The 21,695-nt window shown below is 33.5% G+C and overlaps 1 protein-coding gene across 1 annotated transcript in view; it reads left to right on the forward strand.

The window, feature by feature from the left end:
* The window catches only part of VWDE (von Willebrand factor D and EGF domains), a 92,331-nt gene that overhangs the window by 57,076 nt on the left and 13,560 nt on the right, over positions 1-21,695 (forward strand). The window lies entirely within an intron of this gene.

The following is a 21,695-nucleotide window of genomic DNA, read 5'->3' on the forward strand; positions in this document are numbered from 1 at the left end:
CTTAAACTGTATTAGATTTAATTTTAAAAGCAATTATATGCTATTTAGCACTTCAAAAAACTCAGTGGTCATGCATATCAAAGTTTGCTGGAGTATTAAAATTTCAAAAATGATAAGGAATTTTCTTCCTGAAGCAAGATACTGAATCAGTCTGGCTTAGAGGCAAAGTGCATGTATTTATGTTTTTCTCCTAGCACTGGTGTTCATCCTGCAAGAATATGGCCCCCATTGTAGGGGGGAGAAATGATCATAATAGTACTATAGTTTGAAAACCAGGAAACAGAATTTATTGAGTAACCATTTGATCAGCTATTAAGAAAAAATAAACATAAAAGTTTGAGTTTCCTAGGTTTGAAGGCAGCCTAAATATATTTTATTTTATTTGAGATTTTTATGGCACAGAAAACTGTATCACCTCAAAAGCTTTCAACTCCACTTTGACATACTAAACTAGGTTACTTCTCTATATTCTATTTTTATGTATTCCTTTACTGTCTGAATCCTTCCTCATATGATTAATAGGAGATCATCTTCATCCCCATTCATGTTGCTTCTGAGACTGCAACTGGAACCACATTAAGGAAAGAAAGAACAGAAAGTCATGGGGAAAGAAAGAAAACAAAACAAGAAGACTAGCTCAAGGACCATATGTCCTGCTTTACTGTAACCTGCTCTCCCAAGTTCTTATGGATTGCTAGAATTTCAATGAAAAAGACAGAGAATTACTGACTAGAAAAAAAGAGACAGAAAGAGGAAATAAAAAGGGGAAAGGAGGTGGTAAAGAGAGTGGGTTGATAAACAGCTTTGAGTGGCTTCATAACTTGCTGACTAGATGCTAAGTGCATTTATCATATCCCTGCCACTTGTTTGCTGTGACCTTGAGCAAGGTATTGAACCCCTGAGCCTCAATTTTTTCATCTATAATATGGGGCTAATAATAATACCTAATCATAGGGTTATAAGGATTAAATATGTTAATATATGGGAAGTACCTAGAATGCAGAAAACACTATGTACTTTGTTATTGGTGGTGACACTGAATAGAGGAATAGAGACGTGGAGAAGGAAACAGATGGGCAAAGAGACTTGCAATGCATTTTGAATATGTAAAGTCTATTCCTGAAGGATACCAGACAAAAAAGTTATTCTTTTATTGAGCATGGATGTTTCTTGAATGTAACCCTTTGCCAAGATGGAATCATGTAGTATCCAAGCTCCATTCAGTCACAACTGCTGTGATGTTTAAATACTGATTAGATCTCAATTTTATGAAAGCAGTACTTCGTCTCTAGTGCCGAACATAGAACCAAAAAAGCTTTATGTATCGTGTCGGGGGGAGGCAGCAAATAATGAGTCAGAGTTAAATTGTTTTCTAATATCTTTGAAATTTGATTTCTCTCTTCCTACTACAGATAAAACGCCAATAGCAAGTATATGAATTACAGACCTGTATCTTAAGAACATAAATTTTTATTCAGAAAAAGTTGAAAATAACTACTTGAAATTTATCTGGACATCATTTTTGAAACTATTTTAAAGACTGAGGAAACTAATAAAAATATAGAATGGTCTTAGTTATCACTGTTAGAGAAAAGCAAAGAAGGAATCCAGATCATCAAAATTTTACTTTGAAATATGATTTAATATTTACATACTGAGATGATGTTTCTGATATTCCCAACATTCATAATATTTAATAAACTGAATATTTTCCCAGTCCTTCCTGTGATGGTGTATTTACTTATTATCAGGATCAGTCAACATAACAGAAGCCACTTGATGTACCCAGATATAAAGTGTTAATGCGGAATTAGGAACTCTCAAGACTGTTGGAAGTGCTGGGAGCGGGGATGGGGGAGGACAGGGTAGAGTTCAGGAAAGCACCTGCTGAAGGTCAGAGAGGTTGAGAGTGAAGATGTCAGCCTAAAGCACCAAACAGGGGCTTTTCAGTTTTTCTGGAGCTGCTGCAATACTTGTGAATCTTTGATAACTACCACCAGAGTAGGTCATCATAAAAAAAAATTGCAGGAAAGCCACTGTGAATCTTTCACCTATCCAAGTATCCACCTGCAAACACCTCTGAAAAAAATAATGGCTTCCTATTCATTTCCATCTTCTAACTCTCTAGAAAGCTTTTTTCATTGGTAAACTCTAACCCCAAATCACAGAGAGAAGGGGATTCTGGAAAATGCAGTTCCCAGCCTTAGAAGGAAGTGACAGTGGTGCCAAGGGGACAGAAGTGAGCTAACACAAGATACACTAAACATTCTGCATCTTACTGCTTTGGACTATATTCCAGAGAGTAAAGCCATTACTTTTTAGCGATAAAAATACCATATTTAGCTTTGTCTTTGTTTTCCTATTTTTTCTGCTGTTCTGACCTGTACCACTTCAGGACAAGGTGGAAGAAATAATGAAATTTGGGGTTTTAAAAGACTTACTTGGTCATTATGCTTATGTGTAAAAAGATACTGAAAACGTCCATTCTATCTATCCATTCTTTTGGTACCATGATCTGTTTTGGTGCAGAAGCAAGAGAGAAGCTATCACAAAATCAAATCCTTCTACAAATATCAAAAAGAGAAGTGGATGCTTAATAAAGGAAAAATTAAATTACATGAATTGTTGAGTAAGTGGGAATGTCAACAAGGAATACACAAATAATAGAAAGATCTGTCTCAGAGATGCAAATAACCATATGTTAACTAGAGTTATAAAACTTCCTTTTCTTTACTGTCTTATATTTGACCTCAAATTTTTCATTCATCTTTTTCAAAAAACATTTTGCTTTCATTTGAACATACCTATTTTATTTTATTTATTTATTTTGTTGTTTTTTTAATTGAAGTATAGTCAGTTTACAATGTTGTGTCAATTTCTGGTGTACAGCACAATATTTCAGTCATAAATGGATATACATGTATTTGTTTTCATACTCTTTTTTACCATAAGTTACTACAAGATATCAAATATAGTCCCCTGTGCTATACAGTATAAACTCGTTTATCTATTTTATATATACCAGTCAGTATCTGCAAATCTTGATCTCGCAGTTTATCCCTTACCCACCCCTTCCCCTCTGGTAACCATAAGTTTGCTTTCTATGTCTGTGAGTCTGTGTCTGTTTTATACATAAGTTCATTTGTCTTTTTTTTTTCTTTCTATTTTTTTTTTTTAGATTCCACATATAAGTGATATCATATGGTATTTTTCTTTCTCTTTCTGGCTTACTTCACTTAGAATGACATTCTCCAGGGCCATCCATGTTGCTGCAAATGGCATTATTTTATTTTTTTTACAGCTGAGTAGTATTCCATTGTATAAATATACCACAACTTCTTTATCCAGTCACCTGTCGATGGACATTTGGGTTGCTTCTATGTCTTGGCTATTGTAAATAGTGCTGCTATGAACACTGGGTGCAGATGTCTTTTTGAATTAAGGATCCCTCAGGAAATATGCCCAAGAGTGGGATTGCTGGATCATATGGTAAATCTATTTTTAGTTTTTTGATGACTCTCCATACTGTTTTCCACAGTGGCTGCACCAAACTCTATTCCCACCAACAGTGTAGGAGGGCTCCCTTTTCTACACAGCCTCTCCAGCATTCATCGTTTGTAGACTTTTGAATGATAAACATACCTATTTTAAATCATATGTCTACAAATTTTGTTTCGTTCATTTAAGTGGGAAGACTAAGCATTCTTAAGCTATGTCTAAAGTGTAAGATAAAGTAAGAAATTATTAGAATAAAATTACTGCTAACTTTGACAAGAATCGTTTTAAGTAATAGCATTCAGTGTCAGAATTAAAGAGAATTATTTCATATTTGCTGAAATGTAGTTTTAAGGAATCATTTAAGAAAATACAACGTTTCACTGTTTTATTTTGTTACCAACAATATAGAAATAAAAATGTAAAAAAACCTTGACAATTAGTGTGTACTTAAATTTTTAAGCTCTTGTGAAAATATGAGTACTTGAAATTAAAAAGTACTCTAAATAAAGTAAATACTTTTCAAAGTCAATAATTAGAATTGAAATTCCTACAAAAAGTCATAATGAAATAGATATAATTTTATATCCATTTCTCCCTCCTTGACTCAGTATACAACATTGCAATTTTACCAGTAGCCTTACTAAGTTGATTTTTAATGTATACTTTTTATGGTTAAAAAGTTATAACAGCTCAAGGATTTATTCTGAAATGTCTACACCAATACTTAAAATCTTCATAAATATTTCCTAGATCCTCACCAAGAATCTCAAACTACAATTAAATTATTAATCAGTAGGCTATCCATTTATAATAGATTTAATGGACCTGTGTATGCTAATAATGAAGAAACGCTATGGTTTATGGTTTACAGATATTATATAAAAGCACTCCTTATGAAAGCTAATGACTCATGCAAATGGAAGTAATGTTTTAGAAATATAATGTGAGTTTTTAAAAGGAAGTAATTTGATAAATTTATGGAGAATAAATTTAACTTTTTTCTTATTTCTTGGTGATATTTGCACCTATTAACTTGAAAATTTTTTATCCAAAATCTGTTGGAAAAATATGTTGAAGATAATGATTGCAAATTTAAGCAAAAATACTATGTGTAATTTTCAATGTTTACCTTATAAATCATTTTTTGAAAAGAATTCAGATCATTGACCTTGTTTAACATGCTTGGCTATTTTGTGTTTATTCATGCTAACATTTAAATGAAATGTCTGAGTTATCAAATATTCTTACCCTTTCTTTGACCCTCTAAGATACTGCACTTGTCTAAACTTTAAAATATGCCTAATAGCCCTTATTATAAAATATTAAAGTGTCATAATGTTTTTGATAGAATTACAAATGTATCTTATTTTTCATATTCACAAATTATAATACTTTCAAAAATTCTTATTTTTTTATTGAAGTGTCAATTTACAATGTTAGTTCCAGGAATACCACAAAGTGATTTAATTATACATATACATATTTTTTTTTCAGATTCTTTTCTATTATAGCTCATTACAAAAAATTGAATATAGTTCCCTGTGCTATACAGTAGGTCCTTGCTGTTTATCTTTTTTACATATAGTAATATGTACCTGTTAATCTCAAATTCCTAATCTAGCCCTCCCCCCACTTTTCCCCTCTGGTAACTAGTTTGTTTTCTGTGTCTGTGAGTCTATTTCTAGTTCGTAAATAAAATAAGTGACGGTATATGATATTTGTCTTTCTCTGACTTATTTCACCTAATATGACAATCTCTAGGTCCACCGATGTTGCTGCAAATGGCATTTTTCATTCTTTTTTATGACTAATATTCTACTGTATATAAATACCACATCTTCTTTATCCATTCATCTGTTAATGGACATTTAGGTTGTTCCCATGTCTTGGCTATTGTAAATAGTGCTACTGTGAACCTTGGGATTTATGTGTCTTTTCAAATTATAGTTTTCTCCAGATATATGCCCAGTAGTGGGATTGCTGGATCATAAGGTAAGTCTATTTCCAGTTTTTTAAGGACCCTCCCTACTGTCCTCCATAGTGGCTGTACCAGTTTGCATTCCAACCAACAGTGTAGGAGGGTTCCATTTTCTCCACACCCTCTTCAACATGTATTATCTGTGCTATTCTGACTGGTATGAGGTGAAACCTCATTGTAGTTTTGACCCACATTTCTCTAATCATTAGCATATTGAGCATCTTTCATGTTCCTGATGGCCATCTGGATGTCTTCTTTGGAGAAATGTCTATTTAGGTCTTCTGCCCATTTTTGATTGGGTTGCTTGTTTCTTTTATATTAAGCTGTATGAGTTGTTTGTATGTTTTGGAAATTGGTCCCTTGTTGGTTGTGTCATTTGCAAGTATTTTCTCCCATTCTGTAGGTTGTCTTTTCATTTTGTTTATGGTATCTTTAGTTGTGCAAAAGTTTTTAAGTTTAATTAGGTCCCATTTGTTCACAAGTTATAATACTTATCTGAATTGCAACATAATTATTTGGGGTATTTGGAGTCCATAATGAAAATGTATACATATTATATATATTGTATCCACTTTATAAACACCATTACAACTATGCAGTTGTTTTTAAAGTACTTATATGCCAGAGTTTAAACCATGTATATTTATATTAATGAAATTAATATAATATTTGCTTTCCTTTATATCACTTAATAATTTATTCCTTATGATATGCATGCCAGTTGCTTCTAAAATGGGATGAAGTGACCCAAATATTAAACATCATATTAAATAGGGGGGAAAACACAGTATTCAGAAGTCCTAAAAGGAAAAACACTGTTTTGCATATCTACAATGCTATAAATTACAAATAAGAAGTAAATAATAGGCAGTTATAATACTTTTTTTTAAAAAAGAATAGCCATTTGTCTATAGAAAGTAAAGTAGGTGATCTAAATGGAATGTATTAATTAGGTCTTCTATAACAGGCATTGAACAGCCCTGCAGCTGCCATTTCCTCAGTCACTGAAAATGATGCTGAAAATATCAACTTAATTATCGCTTATAGAAAAAAAAGTCTGAAAGACAGTCTTGAGATTTGTATAAGTCTTAAAGATATTTTCGTCATCTGATGAAGTGGATGAAATTGTATACTTCTAAATAGCAGTAAAACAGAGGTGTGCTCAAATCATTAGTATTTAATGTTGAATAAGGAATGCTTTATAAATCCTATTCCTAGAGACCTTCCTAGAACTCAGCACTTAATCCCTGAAAACAGGTGTAAAAATGAACCGGTTAATTAGTTCTGTCAACATTTCCCCCCTAGTTTTCCACTTGCCTCATGAGGACTCTTTCTTGATGTTAAAAATAATGGACAGGATCCTTGACCCTCTACATCCTCTCATCATCATGTTCACAATGGCCTGGAGTGACCTGGACTTCACCACGGACAAGTACGTTGAAGTGCTATCCATCCCTGGCGTTGAAGAGTGCGTAACTTTTTTCAGTTTCCTTCACTTTCTATCCGAGATCTCACTTGATGAAAACTTCCTCCCTTCTCTCTGGTTGAGAGACATAAAGTTGAGATTTACGTAGGATTCAACTCAAAGAGTATGGTGATTTATTAAAAGGATACAGAGAACCCTCACAGACCTCAAGGGCCAAATATAAAGCTGGGCTTAATTGGAACCCGTAAGCAATCAAGAAAAGAGATCCACTCTTTTCTTCTTGTGAAGCTGCGTGGATTATTACCTCTGCTTTGTGAATCTCTGGTTCTCTCTGCCCATTGCTGTCCTTTATTGATCTTTCTTAGGATCCAGTCTTTCAGTTCCTGTAGCTGCCACCCACTGGCTAGAAAACATATTGTTTAGTTCAGAAGTCTTCTGTGAGAAAATCTCAGAGGGCAGTGACCAGTCAGTGGATTGAGTAGGCTTGAGTCAGTGTCCATCCCTAGGCAAGCAGCCATGACCAGGGCCAGAAGAGTCAAACGGTGGGTGGAGCTGCCTTTGTGTTGAGCTATAGGGAAGTTCATGTTCTGATTTGGGCATGCAACAGATCTGAAGACAGGAAGTTCCCAGTGTGCTGTGGTTTCTGGAGCTTGAATTCTGTGATGCTGAACTTAACGGAGGTAAATAATCATGTCGGAATGGTCCCTATTCTTGAGAAATGATGGTAATTATAGACACGGTTGTCAAGGAAGGTTTTTTTTTGTTTGTTTTTGTTTATTTATTTAAGTCAGATAAACTAAAACTCGTGTAAACAAATATATCTGTCAAAGGATAGTGCTGGCTAAGATGTCTCTGGTCAACATCTGCTTTATTTCCATAAATCATTCAGCAGCACACATTCAGGAGTGTTTCTTTGACAAGATATAGATCAATTATTTGATTATCAAATCATCAGACTGATTTGAGGAAAGAAAACTAAAATGTATTGAGCTTGGGTCTAGGTACTTTAACTAATATTAGTTATTTAGACCTCACAAATCTATTGAGAGAGAAAGAGTTTTATCCTCACTTTACAGATGAAGACACTGAAGTCTAGGAAAGTCCAGCTGTTTATATCTTGCTACTTACATATTGAAGTGGTTGTATTTGAATGCACAGCTGCCTGACACTGAGGCCTATTATTATTTCAAAGGATAGTATTACTTATTTTTTAGAAAGAACTTTTAATGGCTTTTAATGGCTCAAGACCACTTGATAACTTCAGCAAGGGGCCCTACTTGAGTACCTCTTCCCCCTTATCTTTTCAATCCACATTACGGGTTGTTAGAAGCCAACTATGCATGTTAAAATAAGAGATTTTAATTTATTAACTTAGCAGGCAAATAGAAAGGAACACGTTTCAAGAAGACTTTCTGAATTGGTGTCCTGTTTTATTTTAGCCAGATACATATCTGTGTCGGAGAAGTGTCTGCTAAGAAAGAGCACCATGCAGAAATGGTACTGAAGGCAGGGGAGCAGCATGACGCACTGGGCTGAGACTTCAGAGTTAGGAAGAGCTGGGTTTTAATTCAACCCCAAATTCTCTCTCCACCTCTTCCCAATTACATGGACTTGCACAGAGAGCTTCACCTCCCTCTATATGTAATTCCTTCACTTGTAAGGTAGAGATAAATAATAATTATTTCATATGATTACTAGGTAAATTTACATTTAAAATGAGATAATTATAAATGATTTTTCACAGTGACTTCCATCTAATAAATACCCAATACATGGGTTTTATTAGTTTTTTTGTTGCTAAAAATGCATCAGTGGAACCAGCTAAGGAAAAGATAGATTCCCTTATTCAATTTTAGGTTTTCCAATGATTACTGTATATTGGTGTTTCCTGTTTCCTGGTTGAAGAATTTACGTTTAGAAAGCATTGATTAAACAATATGCAAATTAAAAACAAGATAAAATAAGTGAACGTAAATTTTAAATCAACACTGGCATACTCTTAAGTAAAAACCAGCCTAAAAAGGCTAAAAGCGGCAGGCATAGAGTGACTAAAATTTGTGAGCTGCATGTGTGCCAAGCCTGATTCTAAGTGGTTTGCCAGAGTTAGTTGATTACATCTCCTGACTGTTTACTCCTTAAATAGCTACTGTGGGTAATCTGAGAGAATGAAAGAAAGGGGAGACAAAATAGACAGCATTTCAATTTATATTTTTATTGTAAGGACAATCTTGCCCATCGTTGTGGAAACAATTTTAACATCATTTTTGTAAAATTGTTTCTACTGCCAGATGAAATTAGCAGATTTTTGCCTGCAGATGGTGCTAGATCCTCAGTTCCCAGGTAACACACAAGAATTGCAAAACGACCATTTGGTAAGAGAGCATATTAAATACTGAATTCAAGTATGACATTTTTCAAAAATAAAATTCTTCATTAACACAGTATCAGCCTTTCCTGTGGGCCTAGACGTCTCTGTCATACCTGGTGATTAATTACTAATCACAGCCTCTGGGCTGACTGCAGTTAGTAACTTCCATATGCTAGTAAGGGATACGAGTTGCACTGCAAGATTTGGTGACTTAATCTATGTGCGATTTAAATTGTTGTGAGTGGTATTAGGGTAAGCAGAAAACCTTTTGTTTTTCACACATACATTGAACTTGGAAAATTCTAACAATTAAAATACCCAGTACTTTCAGTTATTTCAAAATTATACCTTTTGTTCCCCTGTCATTGACAAATAATCATAAGTTAATATGTAACAGACCCTGGGGGAAATAAGTCTTTGTAAAGGATAATGCCTTCCTAAATATGCTCTTTCATGGCACTATAATTTTGTCTGAGGTAAGGGGAGCCCCCCTTCCCCAACTATATGTCTTTTACACGACAATACCTGGAGAGTCCTTGACTTGAGACACTACGAACTTGAGAAAGTATTAAGACTTACTGGACACAAACATTATAGTGAGAATAATCTCTTTATTTCCCAATTCCCTCAGATACACAGACAGAAAGATAAATAGATCAAACATATATAGAGTAGATTCCGATATTAAACTTAAATCTTCCTAACCAAGAAATTACAGTGATCCTTGCTAATGCGGCCGAGATATTGCTATGGTCCAGTTTAGATTCTCATTCTAGCACCTCAGGACCTTCATCTGGTTTTCCTCTACTGTTTTGGTCCATCGCTGCCTGAGCTGAGATGCTCCTATCTTGGTTGAGGGCTCTGATTATGAAGTAAAAGAAATTGTTACGGTTTGCTTTTCCATGGCCCCAAGTTGTGTTTTTAGCCACCAAGACCTGTGATTCATTTCCAGGGAAGGTTTTGATGATGCCTCCTGTATTAGTTGATGGAGAGGGCAGCTGCGGGACGCCTCCTCCCCCTACTCTGACTCTCCGTGGCCACATCAGTGTTCTCTGCTGATGCATTCTCCTGATGATTTGCAACTTCTGAGGAATCCAGAAATAAACCAGATTTTTTTTCTCAAATCCTTTCTTGTGATAATAGTCAATTCTTACCTTGGAGTTGACCTGAAACCTATCTCCCCATATCAAAAAAATCAATCCATTTTCAGTGTAATGCCATCAACATACACTGCCTGCAGCATTTTAAGTGAAATAAATAAAGCATCAGAGATGCTCTGCATAGTCTGACCATATCATTTCCTACACAGTAGCCTACACAGAAAAGTAGAATGGTTCAACCCAAGAAATAATCACAAGACAGCAGCAGAGCTTGGAGAAAAATGTGGCACCTTCACAGGGAGAACGCATCATGTCTCACGCAAGTGACAGGCAAATATTTTCGTTTTCTTAGTTTTCTTTTTCTCCCCATAAGAGAATAAACAGCTAAAGGAAATATAAATTGGCCTTACCAGAACATAAAACCTGAATTGCTCGTTTTGAAGTTGGCATATAGCTGTGTGCCTGGCTCTGCAAAGCAAGAGTGGGATTTTTCTAAAGCCATATGGTTCAATCAAGAGAGGGAATGGGCTAGAGCAGACAGAAGGCAGTTTACAGATAATGATGAAGTCCTAATGCATAATATATTCTAAAAGGCTTCCAATCTTAGATTTACATTGAAAAGGAGGAGGCTGCCAAGAAATACACTGATGTGTTTTCCTCCTGAAATGAGACAACAAAGATCCCAGACTTGTCACCTCTGCTTAGATGACCTAACCTTCCAATCACTGTTAAACCAATCAATTAAGAGAAAATTCATATTTCTAATTGTTCTGAACACCATAATGGTCTTCCAAGGAGTACATATTGAGTTTTCACTAAAACACAAAAGTCCTTAATAACCCATGTAGACAGGCTGATTACAGGCTCTGCCAGTCTGTTCTATGAAGCACTAACTAACCCAGTGAGACAACTTGCTAGAGAGAGCTGTTAGGTTCCCCACCCCTCAGGGAAAACTGAAGTGACAAGCATGGTTGAAACCAAGATGGATGAGCAGTTGGTAACTTCTGATAGAATTCTCATGCTGAAAATACAAATGTGAGATTTTTAACTAATTAGACCTGAAGTTCTTTGTAAAAGCCACCTTGCAATTAAGATGATTGCTACTCATTATTTCTCAAAAAGCAAATTCTTTATCTAATGTGAAAAACTGTCAGAAGAGTAAACACTTTCACACTACCATATTATAGTTTTTATGCTAAAAGAGATAAAATATTTAAAATTAACTTTGCTATTTTTAAGTTGAGTTGAAACTGAAATAATATGATACTTTAGATAACATGTAATTATAACTGAATTAACAAATTCATATCAAGACTTGTAAACTTTTACTGAGACACAAATTTAAAGAACTTTTACACTCACTATTAAGAGCAGTGCTATGAAATGGGAACTGTCAGTGGAAATCTTAAAAGATACAGCCAATTAAGAGAGTACATAAAATTTTTAAATAATATCCTCTCATATATTACTATTCTAATAATTTATTTTAATTAGTTCGATAATTGCACCGCCAAAAACATTTATTGTGGCACAGTTTCCAATACTAAAAACTAAAAATTATTAAATGATAAAATATTTTAAGTGACCATCTATAGGAAAATAAATTATATATCTAGGTATGTAATTTCCATAGAGTATATAAATCAGTCAAGAAGAACTATATCTTATATCTTGTAAAGATGGTTGTGTTACATTAAATAAAAATGTAAAAATGCAAATTTCTAGACAATAATTTTAATACATTCTCATTTTAAAAAGTGTATCTGTTTGCATACACACACGTTTTTAATAACAGAAAATTCCTACAAAGACATACCCAATTTTTAAAATTGGTTACCTTAGGAAAGTGTGATTAGGAGCTGAGGGGTGATTTATGTAGATTTTACATACTACTTTTTGTATATTTGTACTGTTTAAAAATTTTATAGTGATCTTAAATTATTTTTGTAATGTATGCTTTTGCAGAATCTTCCATTAGCCTCAAACAATGCAGCTCTTTTGAAATACCAATTAAGAGGTATTCAGAATAATATGAATTGAAAAAGAACCACAGCATAGCTTTTCTTAACTGAAAAGGGCAACAAATATTTAAAAATTTAATGTTAGTTGGTTGTGGCATTTAAACTCTTTTCCAAGTAAAAGATTTTGCTAACTCAGTATTGCATATGTATTTAAGTTTTGAACGTAAAACTGTTGTATTTAAATTAAGGAGAATGGTTTACAGTCCCATGTGTGTTATCATAAGATTAAAATTAATTGCTCAGAATTTTCATCTGAGGCCAAACTAGACAGGTAATCAGTCATAAGCTAATGTTATTAGCTTGATTCATGTTATCAAACTGTATTTCTGATAATACCAGGCAAGGGGGAGGGCGGGAGAGAAATATACACTACATATAAAAATGATGGAACCAAGCTCTTTGTTTGCATGAGTTCAAATATTTAGAGGTCACATTTACAGCAAAGAGTTGACTTTGTTAACTGAATAATTCAAGCAAAGAGCTCGCATTTGCATAAATTTATGGTAGCAAATATACCACAAAATATTTTTTTCTACTTAGAAGTTTGTAGAGTGCCTTTTATGTGAAAATTTTAGAGCCTTTAAAGGATGTAATTAGCTATACTTTAAAATGAATTAATGAATATTTTACTTTAAAGATATATTAAAATGCATTACTCAATTTATATACATAATCTGAGGTGTGCAGAAATGAGGCAAACTTACCCAAAGGCTCATAAATCAGATAAAATGCAATGTTTATTTTTCAGAATCTAAACTTATTGAGGGTCAGTCTTGAATAGATAGAGATTCGTTTCAGAAAATGATCACTATCTTTCTTTTTGAAAAAAGTATGTGACATTTTATACATACAAAATAAAATGGTACTATATCTCTAAAGTTATAAAGCATACCAAAATGGATACCTACAATTCAGTCGTCCAGTTCAGACGTATGCCAGTGCCTGTTACAATCCTGCTTCTCCCTACTTCAAACAATTGTCCTGTACTTTGTGTTTATTACCTGTGCTAGGCAACCTCTAAGATGGTCCCCAAGGACACCACTTCCTGATATTCACACCTTTATGTCATCCCCTTCCTTTGAGGGTGGGCTAAATTCAGTGATTCACTTCTAACAAATAGAATATGGCAGAAGCAATGGCTGTCACTTCTGAAATTAAGTTATAACTTCTCTCCCCACTCTCCTAACCCCCATCTCTTCTCTCTCTCCTCCCACTCCCCTTCTCTCCCTCTCTTGGTCTCTTGCTTGCTCTGAGGAAAGCCAGTTAACAAGCTATCAGTTAGCCCATGAAAAGACCTATATAGCAAGGAAGTGAGGGAGTCACCCAGCCAACAGCCAGGAAGAACTGAGGCCTTCAGACCAACAATCCAGGAGGAACTGAATTTTGACAAAAACCACATGAGTGATTTTGGAGTGGACCATCCCCGAGTCAAGCCCCAGGCATCAATCCTGACTGAAATCTCAAAAGACACCATGAGCCAGAGGCACTCAGTTAAACCATACCTGAACCCCTGACCCACAGAAAATGCGATATAAGAAAGTCATGTGGAAATAAGAGTGAAAATAAACAAATGAGACCTAATTAAACTTACAAACTTTTGCACAGCAGAGGAAATCATAAGCAAAACAAAATGATAACCTACGGAATGGGAGAAAATATTTGCAAATGATGTGACTGACAAAGGCTTAATTTCCTGCATACATAAACAGCCCATACAACTTCATAACAAATAAACAAACCACCCAATCCAAAACTGGGCAGAGGACCTAAACAAGCAATTTTCCAATGAAGACATACAAATGGCCAATAGGCACATGAAAAAATGCTCAATATCACTAATTATCAGAGAAATGCAAATCAAAACTACAATGAGGTATCACCTCACACCAGTCAGAATGGCCGTCATTCAAAAGTCCACAAATGATAAATGCTGGAAAGGGTGTGGAGGAAAGGGAACCCTCCTACATTGCTGGTGGGAATGTAGTTTGGTGCAGCCCTTGTGGAAAACAGTATGAAGATTCCTCAAAAAACTAAAAATAGATCTATCATATGATCCAGCAATCCTACTTTTGGGTATATATCTGGAGGGAACTCTAATTCAAAAAGATACATGCACCCCAATGTTCATAGCAGCACTATACACAATAGCCAAGACATGGAAGCAACCTAAATGTCCATCAACAGATGACTAGGTAAAGAAGTTGTGGTATATTTATACAATGGAATACTACTCAGCCATAAAAAAGAATAAAATAATGTCATTTGCAGTAACATGGATGGACTTAGAGATCGTCATTCTAAGTGAAGTAAGCTAGAAAGAGAAAAAATACCTTATGATATCACTCATATGTGGAATCTTAAAAAAAGGGGAAAAAAAAGACACTATGAACTCATCTACAAAACAAAAACAGACTCACAGACATAGTAAACAATCTTATGGTTACCAGAGAAAGGGAGTGGGGGTTTCTTCTGTGTAGCATAGGGAACTATGTTCAGTATCTTGTAATAACCTTTAATGAAAAAGAATATGAAAATGAATATACATATATATATATATATATGCATGACTGGGACATTGTGCTGTACACCAGAAATGGACACATTGTAATTAACTGTACTTCAGTGAAAGGAAGGAAGGAAGGAAAGAAGAAAGGAAGGAAGGAAGGAAGGAAGAAAATCATGTGTTTTTGAGCCACTAAGTTTTAGAATAATTTGTTGGTCAGCAGTAGATAGCAAACGTATTATCCTTGTCTTTACAAAGTTTTGATAGAGTACAGAAAGCATATTGATTTCTGTTAAATCAAATATTTAAATTGTGTTGTTCGATTCTTTGTCTTGTAAATTTTTCATCTGCTTAAACTTCTAAAAATTTAGAAAGGCATTGAAATCTCTTATCATTTTTTATATTTGTCTATTTCTGTAGTGTTATCAAATTTCCCCTTATACACTTGGGGCCATTAAATTAGATGACTACAAGTTTCTAGTACACTAAGCTTTTTATCAGGGGGCATAACATAGTGGTCAAGTGCATGGACTCGGGACAAATTGCCTTCTGGACCTGGAATCCTAATCTTATTCCTTACAAGCTATGTGACCTTGAACAAATTATTTAACCTTCATCTCTTTATTTCCTCACCTAAAAAATGGAAATATAAATAATGCCTACCTGAAAGGACTGAAATGAGGTTTAAATAAGTTAATACCTACAAGCATACAATAGTAGTTAACATATAGCTATTGGCAAGTCAATATATGTTTTGACTTCTTTATCCCTAATAATATCTTTTGCTTAAAGATCATTAAAGGTTACTTTTAAATTATTTTGAAAGCTACCTTATTTTTAAAAATATTTTCCTGAAGAAAATATATTTTCTTAATTAATCTTTTTCTACTGTACTTTTGACCTTTCTGTCTCCTTAGCTTTTAAGTGTACCTCTGGAATTCAGTGTACAGCTGAATTTCCTTCTCTCTCTCTTTTTTTTTTTTTTTTTTTTGATACAATTAGTCATTCTGTCTTTCAACTGGAAAAAAGTAAGTGTGTTGTGACTATAAATATTTTGACATTTCTACCATTTGTTTTTTCACAAGTTGTCCCACTTTTGCTATTTTTTTTCTCTTGTGCTTTCTTTGAGATTCACTGAGATGTTATATTTGTCTGATTCTTGGTTCATCATTTCCCTTTAACTGGCTTGGGAGTAATATGTATTTTGATCCTTTTGATTACTGCCTTTGAAATTCTCAACTGATGACAAAATACAAATCATTTTTCACTCTCATTTCAAAAATATGATTTTTCAATGGTTTAACTCCTGTCAACCTCCTTCCAAGTAACATGCTTTTGTGTTTTAATTTTAATTTTATTTTGCTTTAGATACCAAATTAGAAATTATTACTAGTACTTTGAAAGGACAATATTTGCTTAAGTTTAGTTGAATGTTTACCAATTTGCTCCCCATTTTTTTCTTGCCTCTTGACCTTCTATTTAGAATCAATTTCTTCCTCCTAAACTATATTCATTTTGAAGCTCCTTTAGTGAAAATCTGTTGATGGTAAATATTCTATTTTTATCTTAAAATATTATTATGATTCCCTCATGCTTGGAAATAACTTTGCTGGATACCTAATTCTAGGTTTACAGTATTTTCCTTCTATACACTGGAGCATCTTTCCACTGTTCTTAAAATTTCTGTTATCAGCCTAATTGTTGTTACTGTCTTTTATTCTGGCTCTCTTTCTATTCTTCTTTTTTTATTTGGTGTTCTGTAGTTTGACTAAAAAGTGTCTAAATGTCATTTTATTTTTAATTTATGCTGCTCAATAATTATTGTGCTTCTTTTATCTATGAGTCATCCTATATCTACTCATGAGGTTTGTTACAGGATTAAATTAGTTAATACCAAGTGCTGTGAACAATACCTGGTACATAGTAGATGCTATGTATGTGATTTCCATTATTGTTGAATAATTACTACTTTTATCATCTTTTCCTTTAATATTGCCCCCTCCCCCATTATTTGTATTCTCTCCTCTAGGATGCCCATTAGAAATATAAAACACTTGTCCATTTGAATCTTTATGTCAATTAACTAATCTTTCCCACTTTTTGAATCCTTGTTTCTCTATGCTACTGGGTGATTTCTTCAGACCTACCTCTGAATCACTAATTATGTTTTAAGTTTTGTCTAATTTGCTGTTTAACCCATCTGTGCTGGTGGTTAGCCATTCTCTGCCTAACTCTGTGCTCTGCATTTGATCATTACAGTGTCCCACCTCGGCTTCCTGCCCTGTAGTTCCTGATGGGGCCAGAACAAGGGGAGTGAGCAGCAGATCTAAGATCAGGAGGAGGAAGATGTCAGGATACTTAGTCATTCTCATCATCTCCAACTCCCAACCCCCTACCCTGTCTCCTTGTGTTATCATAACACTTGCATTGTAATAGGGTTAACATTCACTTCTTTGTGAAACTGAGATTTATTCTTTGATGTGTGAAAGATACACACACACACACCAAAAAAAAAAAAAAACCACAGAGTATTTTTCCCTCAAACAAGCCTGAATCAAATTCTTCAGGATCATAACCAATGCCCAAATAAAGCTGGAGAAACAAATCATTTTTGCATCACCTGAATATTGCCATGCTCATCATCACTGAATGTTTTATATGAAATTGTTTCAAGAATGTCAAAGATAAATAAGCAAATCCTTTTCCACTCTTAGTAAGAGAGGCAGAGCAGTTCTCTTTAGATGTAGCACATCTGGTAATAGAACAGGCATTGCTGAATGAATATGGAAAATTGATTACAAGAAAGAAAAAAATCTTCAGAGATTTTACATAATGTGATCAAAAACTTTCAGAATAGTAAAGAATAAAGACTGCCAAAAAGTGAGTTTATGAACTAACATGTTTTCTTCCTTGCTAACATAAAAGATGATGATTATAAAAGCGCTTTGCTACTTTTCTATATATTTTATTACTTGTTTATATGCAATTACTACAATATTAATGACATATGTAAGGTAGAAAGATTGTGAGTTAACTTCTAAATTTAAGAAGGGAGAACAGAACTTTAAAAATTAAAGAAACTAATTACATAAATAAAAATGCTGCATTAGCACAAAACTCCTTCACCCCTGTCTATATTTTACAAATATTCCCTGACCACCTAAATTTAATATGGCTGAGGATGGGCACTGCCACAGTCCGGGCTCCTTTTTGTTTTCTTACAAATTTCAATGGAACTGAAGCACGTGTACATCGTTCCCAGAATGTCTTTTCTCACTCTCAACACCCCTACACTGAGTTAGTAGCAGGAAGTCTTAACCAACTCCCCTAGTCTGCCCAATGATCATTTTACTTATGCTAACCTGTCAAAGTCTTGCCAAGGTTCTTGTGACGATAAATAACTAGATCAGTTTGCCCATTCCAAAGCACCTCTAACCATTCTTGGGCCTCCAAAGACCAAAAAGCATCTGAGCTTTCCACCTGACCTAACTGTGCTTTCAACTGTCCTACAATGACAAAGATAAAAGAGCAATGAATGCTAGAATGACAGCCATTTACTTTGATATGTATGCATGTAGTCGTTAGGTCAAAGATGTTTTATTACTTACACAAAGGAAATTAACTACAATATTTCAGCATATATTAAACACAGTTCAACTATTAAATTATAAAACACTTAAGTCAGAAAAAAAGTATGATGAGATATGATCTATCACCATTCAAGAGGTTAAAGAGCAGTGATATTCATGTTTTAGAGTCTCCAAATTAAGCTTATCTCAGAAGTGTCCAATTTATCTAAAAAGAAACCCTAAATTCAGGGTGTATTTGACTAAAGCAACAGTGTATTTCTTTTGAAAAGATAACATTTAGATGAAGGATTAACAAAGGTGTATATTGTGTGTCTTGAAAGTGCTGTAGAGGTTGCAATAATGAATATTTCTAAAACCAAAGCCAATTTATTCTAATTTTATATAACTTGACGAGAGTATAACATCAAAGAGATAATGTGACACAGAACTTTCTATGTTGCTTAAAGTTAGGCAGGGAAAACAATGAACAAATGTCTCTGTCTCGAAAAATATATAACTGGACTCAGCAAACTAGATATTTTTTATCAATTATTAATGATACATGTAAAGGGAATTTTTCAGCATACTTTCCTTCTCCCCTCTGCCTTATAAGTTTTAAAGGTTCTTTGTTCCTCTGATTTATTGTCCTGTGCGTGCATTCCAGCCCCAAGTCATAGCTAAGGGGACAGCTAAAATTAAGGGACTAAGGAACAGTCTGTCAATCTTTGCCCCTTGGGTAGAAGCCTGCTATAAAGCAAATGAAAAATGAAGCATCATTAAGACCAAATTGTAGGTTTTGAGTATGTTCCTTTATTCTCAAAATGGGTTTTCTTTTTTGAGAATCGTCTCTTTCCATTTGAATTGGCTTGTATTATAAGCTGATTGTGGCATTCTGTTTTTGTCTGAGTCTGCCCAGATGTTCCTTCCATTTACAGGAAAGAAGTTTTACTTCTAATACAAAGATCTGTATTTTTAAGCCCCATCTGATGAGTTAGGCTTCAGAGTCCTAGAAAAGTTTTAGAAACTTATGACTTTTTAAAAAATTTGAATCTGCACTTTGCTTTCTAATTTGAAAATAGCCTCTGTTGACTTTTTGTTTTATTAAGCTTTAAAAGCTTTCTTGTATTTTACCAGTCAGCTAAATTTTACATTTCAAAGCAGCATCTTCATGTTAAAAATTGTAACTTGATTATTCAGTTTTGAAATATAGTAATAGCTTTATTTTTACTTTTTGTTTCCACTGATTATTATTATGGATGGAAGTTTTAATAAGTTTCCTCATAATTACACTTAATTGATAAATATAGAAAACTATATATAAATATGAATTAAATAGTATCGTGAGCTAAAGATATGATGAATTCACATTATAATTATGCATGGAAAAGAAGAGGAAAAAATAAAACCTAATCTTTCAACATTATTTTAAAAAGCAATTTTAATTAAATTTTTTATTAAATAATAATTCTAAGTTAAATCAAATCAAGAAAGTTAATGTATATATTTATTAAAGCACTCAAAAGTGACTAAAACCAAAAGGAGTAATTAGTCTATCATACATGATCTATTTCTTATCTATTTTCATTTTAGTCATAAGAGAAAGCCAATTTTGTCAATATCATTTAGTCCCTATCTTCTAATATTCCTTGAAAGGCAATACATAAGAACTTCTTAAACAGATGCAAAGCAATTTGTTAAGAAATATTAGGTAAAAGCTAAATCACAGATTAAAAAAACATTAATGAACTAAATTTAGAGAAAAAAGTTTCCAAAGTCCTTTTATGATACCTCAGAATGGGCTTTTAAAATTTAAATAAACTTAAGTCTTATTGATGTATCAAAAAATTACTTTATTGTGGTGATCATTTCATAATATATGTAAATATGGAATTATTATGTTGAACATTTGAAATGAATATGTCAATTATATCTTAATAAAAAAATAAAATAAAGAAATGAACTACTTTGATCATTTGAATCACAGCTATACTGAGAAACACAAGTAAGAGAGGGCATCCTTGAATGAACAGTACATGCATTAATAAAAATAGATGTAATCAATACTTAGGTACCTTATAATACATAGTAAATGTAATGCTATCATATATGTACTATATATGTAATACATGGAATACAGGTAACAAATTCAGAATAATTTCTTTTACACATGATATGTACTTAATGATAGGAGCTCAATTTCTATGAATACACCCAGATTCAAAATTATTTAAAACCTGCCTCAGTGTGGGTATTTTATGGGAGGAACTGCACTTTCAACAGCACTTCTAGTCACAGATGTAGAAAGGGGTATTTTACACATCAAATTTATGCATGAAATAAATATTAGCCCACCAATGTTATGTAATATTTACTACTATTCTACTGTAGTATTATTTTTACTATAATACAATTTTTCTCTAAAACCCACAGAAACATCAAAGTAACACGAAATTATATGGAAAAAAAGTTCATCAGTGCCCCAGGGTTCATAACAAATGTTAAATCTAGCACTAGAACTAATCAGTGTCTGGAGACCTAAATATGCACACTAAATTTAGGTCACAACCAAATTTTTCAACAACAACCTATAGGACATATAAAAACTTACCATTTTATTTACCTTTTATTCTTAAAAATTCAAGTGAACTTAATTCATTATATCAAAGATACTAAATATTAGTACTCTAAAATTTAGAGAATTTTCATGAAATATTTGCTGACTTGGAGAACACATGTAGATTTTAGTTTTCAACTGCTCATTATGAATCTGTACAACCTTTATCTCAGTTATTGTCTCTCAGTCCCCTGGGATACACGTGATATCAGTTCAAACCAATATCATACAACTTCTACGAAACCTTGGGTGAAAAGAGAATTGTTGCTGCAGTTTTGTGGTAATTCCTTCATGTGCACATGACATCAATTCAAGCATTGTACCACTTTATCTCTCCCTTTCCAACTAAACCAATGATGCAAGAGTAGAAATTTTGCTGGACAACTACATTGCAAAACAGTAGATAGCAAACTTCAATTGGACATGTGTTCTTGACTATTTCAAAACCACCCATACCACTAAGGGTTTTTCTATTTTACCCCACATAGAATTCAGCCTTCCATTTTCTCATTGTCACATTTTTGTTCCTCCTCTGTCCTTTCCTCTTTTTTGTTCGTTTGTTTGTTGTTTGTTTTTTCCCTAGCAAGAGCAGAAAAGCTTAATAAGGTCTTTTTCTTA

Source organism: Camelus dromedarius, chromosome 7 (genome assembly GCF_036321535.1).
Source record: "Camelus dromedarius isolate mCamDro1 chromosome 7, mCamDro1.pat, whole genome shotgun sequence".
NCBI classification, from domain to species: domain Eukaryota; kingdom Metazoa; phylum Chordata; class Mammalia; order Artiodactyla; family Camelidae; genus Camelus; species Camelus dromedarius.